This window comes from Vanellus vanellus, assembly GCF_965231255.1.
Source record: "Vanellus vanellus genome assembly, chromosome: 1".
NCBI classification, from domain to species: Eukaryota; Metazoa; Chordata; class Aves; order Charadriiformes; family Charadriidae; genus Vanellus; species Vanellus vanellus.
The window spans coordinates 177,282,724-177,290,956 of NC_138905.1; positions in this window are offsets into that span (position 1 = coordinate 177,282,724).

Consider the following 8,233-nt stretch of genomic DNA (forward strand, 5'->3'; position numbering starts at 1 on the left):
CACGAACATGTATTCGCGTTCATACAATATGTGACTGCAGTGTCCTTTCCCGAAGACTCATTGCTGCCATTTCTTTCCCCATTCTAGCCTAGGTGTTTTAACAAACAGATTTTAAAATCATGCTTTGTTTTTGTGTGAGTGCCCTTCACGTAACCCTAGTTTAGGCTTAGGCTTCAACCTGTGTTTTTTGAATGCCCCTCATGTACCCTGTTTCAACCCAGTTAGGATTCGAACTACGTTTCTTACCCTCTGAAATGACAAGTTTATACTAAACTGCTCTGTATTAGCTTTAAAAATGCAAAACTAGTAATACTGCTCTGTGCTGTCTGGAGCTTAATTCGTCTGTAATTCTCCTATAGGGCTCGGCAGCATCTGATGTAGAGCATATACCAGAAACTTTCAGACATTTATGTAAATTGTATGGCTGTAGTAACTGAAATGTTTTTGAGACTTGCATACTTTAATTATATGTTTTACCTCCATCTGATTAAATGAATGATAAACAGATAATTTCAAAATTGTTTTTTTGTTTTGCTTTGTTTTATGTATGTACATTTATAAAGGGCCTGCTCTGGCAAACACTTTGGCAGGTTAATTAGAACGGTATCGCTGAGTAAAGCTCTGTGTATACTTAAACATTTTCAGAAGCGGCCCTGGATGTGTTTTAATATTTTTTTTAAAGGATATAATTAGATCTGAAGTGCTGGTAAACAAATCCAATACCATCGCCATGTTTTTGTGCTAATGATGGGCTCGGTCCTACATTTTTTTGTCAAGCAACTGTCAATGGAAGATTACTAAAGAGCATATAATTTTTAACGAGTGATTTTTTTTTATTTTGGCATTTCTACTGTCACTAACAATTAAACAGGCAAGTCTGATCTACTCTTGTTCCTGCTCAGGTTTGCTGCTTATCTGACCTACGTTGCGCTGTTTAGCTTCTAGATAGTCTAACAGAATGCTTAGATCCGGACAAAAAAATTATTGGCTAACCTGTTTTAAGAATTTCCATTATTACGAGATTTTATATTTCTTTGAACAAATATTATTTACCAATTTAAAGTCAGTAATAAGCTGCCAACTAACACCATCTCCCTATTAAATTGAAACGAGAGTTTGTTCAGAATTAATCATCAGAAAAAAAGTTTATAGTTATAATTCTGGAATGTTTCTGTTTCTTCACTGATTTTGTAGACAGAATTAGAAATGAGTTTACGCCTTAACGGACAAAATTGCAGCAGAAAAAACGAGTAAGCCCTTTTAAACCCAGCACAGTTCTGTTTGTGTAAGACGTTCGGTAGAAGTCTTCAGGAGTTACGGTAAGTGATCATTCCTCTGCAACGCAGTTCCCTGAGCATCTTATAAAAATGACGACTCAAGGTCTTAATGCTACAGTCCCGCAGAGCAAAAAGGAGAAATAAAACGTGAAGTGGTAAGCACCTAGAGCTGGATATGTGAAGGACACCTTCCAGCATCTTTGGTCACTGATGAGAGAGGCACAACGCTCTGCGCTCCAAAGAGCATTACCAGGTTCAGTTGAAAAGGGTTAAACTTTCTGAAACTATGTAAATGCTCCAGGTTCTGAGCGGGCAAGGATCCAGGCTTTCTGAATGAATGTAGGCTCAATTACTTTGAACTTTCTTGTTCTGTGCATTCCTCTTCGCTTAGTAGTGCTATACCCATTAGGGGAGACAGGAGAAAACAAGAACAAATGTCAAGTCCCAGGCGGTCGGTCGGTCGGGAGCTTGGCAGTGCTGGAGCACGGCTCTGCCTTGTGGGAGAGGGGTTGGGAGCAAAGGGGTTCAGGATGGGTGGGAGCGGGGACGGGGTGGATGGAGACGGGCTCCCTGCTTTCCTAACTCATGGGCTCTGCCACACACACCCTCTTAGGAAGGTACTTGTGTTCCACTGTCCTGGTGGGGAGGAAGAGGGCCAGAGTTGATGGGGGTCTGCTGCACGTGCATTGTTTGGAGCGGTAGGGATGGAGTGGAAAAACCTGGACAAGGTGTTTCATAACAATAAGGTGAGGGAAACCTGGGGACTGCAGCCGAGCCGAGCCAGACTTGAAGCCCTAGGAAGATGTCTGATAACAATTTCAGGAGCTTTTAGCACATTCAGAGGCCTGTTTTGGGTCAGCAAATACCCACCTCATTTTTTCATGTAAACTTACTAGAGAAGTGGAAATAATTTTTTCTTGCAAAATCAGTAGCTGTCCGTACTTTTGGCCACCCATTAGACTCCATCTCCCCAAGGGCAGAAATGGTTTCTCTTCTTACTTTTGACTTTTAAAAGCAAGCCAATACGATCCTTTTAACTCAAGAAAGTAATTATTTTTCTCATTCTAACTTGCGCTAGCCACGAGGTACCATCTTAACTCATGACAGGCTCTGCAAATGCCACTCACGCTATATAATACAGCACCACCACAACGAGGAATGTAGCAGGGTGACTTTCTGTTGAAGTGAATGTGGAAAATCATGAAACGATAGTTTATGGCTGCGTACCTTTACCTGTTGCCATTTCAGGGTTAGCTTACAGAGGTGTTCCCTCTGCTTACGGAAAGGCAAGCCTGGTTCCCATTTTTCATTTCACTTTACCAAAAATCCTGTGGTAGACCCTATGGAGAAAAGAATGCTCCTCCTGAAATAACAAATGGCACTCCCTGATTAATTCAGCCTGGCATTTTGAGTAAAAATACACTTCATCTTGACTTCTTTCCCCTCTTAACATTTCAATAGTCATCCAGTTCCACCCTTTAGCTCTGGCGCGCAAAGTCAGGAAAATACCTCTCGTTCCTCTTGGACAAGGCTGTGTTGTGAAGCATATACAGAAAGTGAGTTTTCGTTTTGCTAACTCCCCTGTATATCCTACGACAGTTTTGTAAAACCTTCCCATTCCCAGTGGAGTCCCTCGGGATTTCTTTGCTGTGCTGGCAGGAAGGAAGAGCTTACCTTCCTGAACCAGTGTTGCATTTCTTGTCACTGAAATTGAACTGGCACATCATGTCAGGTAGAAACCTCCTCAATAGGGTGACTCCAGCATCAGAGAGCTGGATTTGGCAGGTTTTTTTTTAAAATAAATATATACAACCTGCAAAACAACCAATTCCTCTCTCTTACAGGCCAAGGGAGAGTCACCATTGCAAAGCGCAGTGCAGACTTTATATTTATAAAATGAGTGGTGTCTGCAAGCTTCTCTTTTGGACAGTTAAAAATGAAGCAAAAATTTAAAGTTACATTTGGAGGTTGCTGAAATTACTAAAAGCACCCAGATGCAGTTGTACTTGTGGTTTGTTTTTATCCTTTAGCTAAACATATTTTTCTTCCACGGTAAGATGAGTAAGTTAGAATAGCAGTGAAGGTTTGTGACAACTAAACGAAGGTATGTAAACTTACCCACAAATAACCTTTGAAAAAAATTTTTGCAGCAACAGGTAAAGATCCTACCATGTCTGCATTTTCTGTGTTTTGACCTGACTGAGTCAGTCTGCGCTGTATAAAGCCTAATTACAGATTAATTATATAAATCTGCCTATGCAGAGATCTGTTCAAGTATTTTCCCTCAAGTTTAACTTGAGCACGTGTATATACACTTGCATGCATCAGTCTGATTTGCTATTTATCAAGGCCAGTGCTGACTTGGCGGAACAGATGCTTCAAGATGGAAACTTCAACTGCTCATTACTTGAATTCTTGGATTAAGAATCATCAACCTGTCTGGAGGAAACAAGACATCTTACTCAGTAGCTGAACCCAGTCTTTACTCGGATTTTAAGGAGTCTTAATAACGTTATGTAACAGTCCCATATTTCTCGGTTTCAGGTACATTTCAAATATTTTCAGCCCATCCGAGAAGAGGAAGTACAGAAAAATCTTTTATTGTTTCCAGTCTCATTTTTTTGACCTCTATAGGTTTAACGTATAGCTGAACTGGAGGCTGTTTATTACAACAGGCCATTTTGAGAACAACAGGTCACTGACTCAGCTTTAAGAGACGAGTGTTTCCTGTATTTTCATCCGTTGTCATACAGCTGCTCGGCTCTGACTTGTTGCACAGTAGGGCCAGAAACTACAAGGCATGCTCCTTGAGCATGTAATTTAATTATTTATGTACTATTAGCCCAGATGGAAATCTGTACACGGGGGTAATTACACAAGATTAGTTAAAATGTGTACTTAGAAAATAACACGATTTTTGGAAAGGTGGTTTACCTGTCACTTGGAAGTTTGGTGGGAGTCACTACTGCTCTTTTCTGTTGCCTCCAGCGTGCAACACGGAGGCTGCCTGCTTTATATAAGCAAATGCTGCTGGCAATATTTGTTAGCAATGGGTGGTCCTTCGTTGATGTTTAACTGCTTGAATATATGAGACAAACCCACATTCTTTACTACTAAAGAAAGCTTTTTTTTTTTTTCTCCAATTCTTTACTACTAAAGAAAGCAGTTTTTTTGTTTTTGTTTTTGTTTTTTTTTTTTTTTCTCCAGAGTGTTTATGCTGAAAATTTGTTAACAAACACTATGTGTAAAACTGCCATACTTGCATGTTTTGGCTGATATCTCCCAATTAGAGAAACAACGTAGAGTGGGTTTGGGTTTTGTGGAATACTGGTCCGCCAGCTGGGAGATGGAGCCTTTACAGGCTTGGACATGGCAGAGGGGATGGACAAGCTAGGAGGGCATTAAAGCAATGACATGCTACTTGCTTAACAATCCCTAGGAGCATAATGAGGTAGGGCAGCAAATACTCATTTGGAGCTAAATCCTGATGTTGAGAGCAAAAATAATTAAGGGATGTGGTCAGAAAAAATTCCTTCACCTCTTACACGGCGTTCTTTCAAGCAGGGGAAGAAAGGATAAGCTCCTTAATCAACTGCCTACAATGTGCAGAAAGAAGGTCCTGGGGACTTCAGGGCATAGTACCTGCAGGGTACAGCGTTCCACTTACTGTGATACTGAGAGCACTGCAGAGACCCTGACGAGCCACTTTGGCTGTTCGGAGAAGCTAGTGACCCTGTGTGGCTGTGTTCCCTGTGGTACCAGAATTGCCTTATTCAGAGCAAGGGTAGGAACCTAAATTGCAGCGTGTCGCGTAGCTATAACCTTAGCGGTGAAGCAGGAGAGTTCGTGCTATTTGGTGCTAATGTCTTCACAATTTCTAAAATTAAGTGGTAGTCCCTGTCCTCAAACAATCTTGTAGAGGAGAATTCTGCACTAGACAAGTTTATAATCATTAGATCTGATAACTGGTCAAAAAAAAAGGTAAACTTTTGGTGGACATCCTGAAATGATTATTTAATCATACTGTCTGGAACCAGCAGAAAGGACTGAAACAAAAAGATATTGACTTGGTGATTTAAAAGGGCTAATTTGACAAAGCTGAAATACATAGTAGGCTTAAGTAGGGACCAGTAAGTAATTAGGCAGTCTGAGTGAGGTAAGTACAATCCTTCAAAGTCTACAATCCCACAGAAGGTAGTCAAAACAAAACACCCCTTCCTCAAAAGAACGACCTCTTTCCTTCTGCCTCTTCAGAGGGCATTTTGTAAAGCAGTTATAATTATAGATACTCAACAGCTGGGAAAAGAACTAGTAACAGCAAATATAACTTTGACGGCAGTGATTATGGAAAAATAATATGGAGGAAGAAAGATGCCTAAGAAGTCAATGACCCGCATTGAAAAGAACATCTAAAAAAAGTCCATGGAGTATATTAAGAACTCTAACAATTGTCTGTTTTTAGATAAAAGATGTAGAACTGTTGATAAGCAAGGAGAAAAAAAATGCTAAATATTCCTGTGCTGTATTTGGGAAGAGTAGGTAATGTATTTGAATTATATGATAATGACAAAATATTTTCCATTTCAACAGTAATTCAAGAGCATATTAAAATAGCTACTATTAATGGTCTTAGATGAGTATGTCTGGATAACTTCACACCAAGAATTTTAAAAGAGCTGGTAAGTGAGCTTTCAGGATTAATATTCAGTAATTGTTAGAATATTAGACATGTTCCAGAAGACTGTTAAGAAAGCTAGAGTTAGAACCAATACTTAAAAGAAAATTTAAATTAAATGATGCAGATAATTATAAATTTGTATTGTGACATTAATTTGAGCAGCTTAATGTGAATAGTCAATGTGGGGATTTATTAAAATAGAAAGATAATATAATTTATGCCACTCAGTATATGCTTATGAAAAACACGACCTTGTTGAACTGCCTTTGAATAAAGTTGGTCACAAAAGATAACAGAGTTTATGCAAAACATTTTTGTGAAGCATATCACTTGATTCAGCTCAACTTTTTTGACTAAATTTCCTAATTGACAAGTCTCAACTTTTTTCAAATGGAATATTGCTGGGTTGGTGTATAAGGTCTTAAGGGGATTGTTTTTTAACAACAAGCTATTTACCTTTTTTAAAGAAAACATAATAGTTGATCAATTTTATTGAGGAGATTAAGTGTGTGGGAGAAATAAATAATGAAGATGGGAAATCTGTCTACTGAAACAACAAATCCCTAGATTCCTTGGTAAGTTGGACGCTTCTAAACTATACATCTTGCGGCATAGATATAAATTAACACATGAAAAAATTCTGAGCTTAATAATGGCTAGTTAGCTCAAGATGATTCCTCAGGTGGCCAAGAAGGATCTTAGATGCCTAAACAGGTGAGCCTCATGTAGAGCTGTTGCACTGTAACTGGCACCGTTGAGGGTGTTTTACTGAAATGCTCAATCTTTTTTGAGCATCCACAGTTCAAGAGGGGGTGAAATCTCCTCTCTCACACTCAGCTCTTGAGTCTGCACCCACCTGTAGTGTCTACTGAAATAGTCAGTGTATAGCCAACGTGGAGGGGTAGGCCTCCAGATGGAGGCAGACACTACTTCTCTCCAAAGGCCTTAATCCTGTATTGACCACGCAGTAAACCGAGGTGCTCATTTTAAGAATGCGGTTTTCAGTCTTTCCTACTTATGCCCCTTGCCCCCCGCCCCTTTTTTTAAATCATTAAAAATAAAAAAGCTTGTATAATGAATTTAAACTTATTACCAATAGGCTTGCTTTCCTTAGTTACCTCTTGAGGAGCCCTAGTAGTTCATGAGCACAAGCTCACAGACTGATAGCTCTTTAGAAGGACCTTTTCAGTACACACTTGAACCTCATGTGCAATATAGATGCCTAAACAGAGGAAAAACTGTGAGAATGGGTACTTCGAGCTACCAGATAAAGATCTACCAAGGCTGGAGGTTGAATGGCTGGAGTTGAACCTAGACACTTCCATCTTGATAAGTCTCCCAAAGTGAGGTTGCTGGAGTATTGCTGTTTATGTTCCGATGGATCTTTTTTGTTTGTATTTGAGAGTCACTCTGAAGCAGCATATTAGAGCAATAATGACATGCACACCATAGCTCAGGAATTCCAGATATAACTAAACTGGTGATGTGGTTTTGTTGCTTCGTTTTTGCTGTTGCGCACCCCAATTCCTTGATCCGTTCCGAGGAGCCACCCCAACTCAAAGAAGCACAAAGAATTAGGCAGTATCTCCTGTCTGTCTAAACAGTATGCCCCTGGGGAGAGAAAAAAGAAACCCAAACTGTAGGAAGGAACCAGCCCTTCTGCTATCAGAAACGGCTGCCGCAGCAGCGAAAGGAGGATTTTCAGTCAGTCAGAGGATATTAAAATTACGACAGGGTTCTCTCTTGCTTAATGATAAGGGTAATAACCCAGATGACCATTGCATTTTTCAACATATCCTGGCAGCTTGATTGACACTTTTTGAAGAAAAAAAAAAAAAAAAAGAGGAAGTTTAGGAATGAGCACGTAATTTCAAAAAATGTCAATAGCAAATACTGATTTTCCATGTGTCTGCCTCAAGACTAAGTGAGGTTTGACCTCCACTGAAGACACATTAAACGTCTTTCAATAGTGAGCTGAGTAACTGCGTGTCACTTGTCAGGAAGGATAACAGCAAAGCAGAGATTACAAAGACCTACCTCAGGCTTCAGTAGAAGAGCGAGTCAGAAGTTTGAAAGGTGCTTCCATGAGAGCTTCTGAAGGTGTACTTGACTTTTCATCCCAATCACACCATATAAGAGGAACGTTTAAAATCCTGACCTTAGTCAAAATTCCAGAGGTAAGAGAATGTATTTGGACTTATCAGTGAAGCTAAAAACTTCTCAGAACTTCTGCTGCATTTAGTGGCCATCACAAGGTCTTAGTTGACTGCTAAGAAAG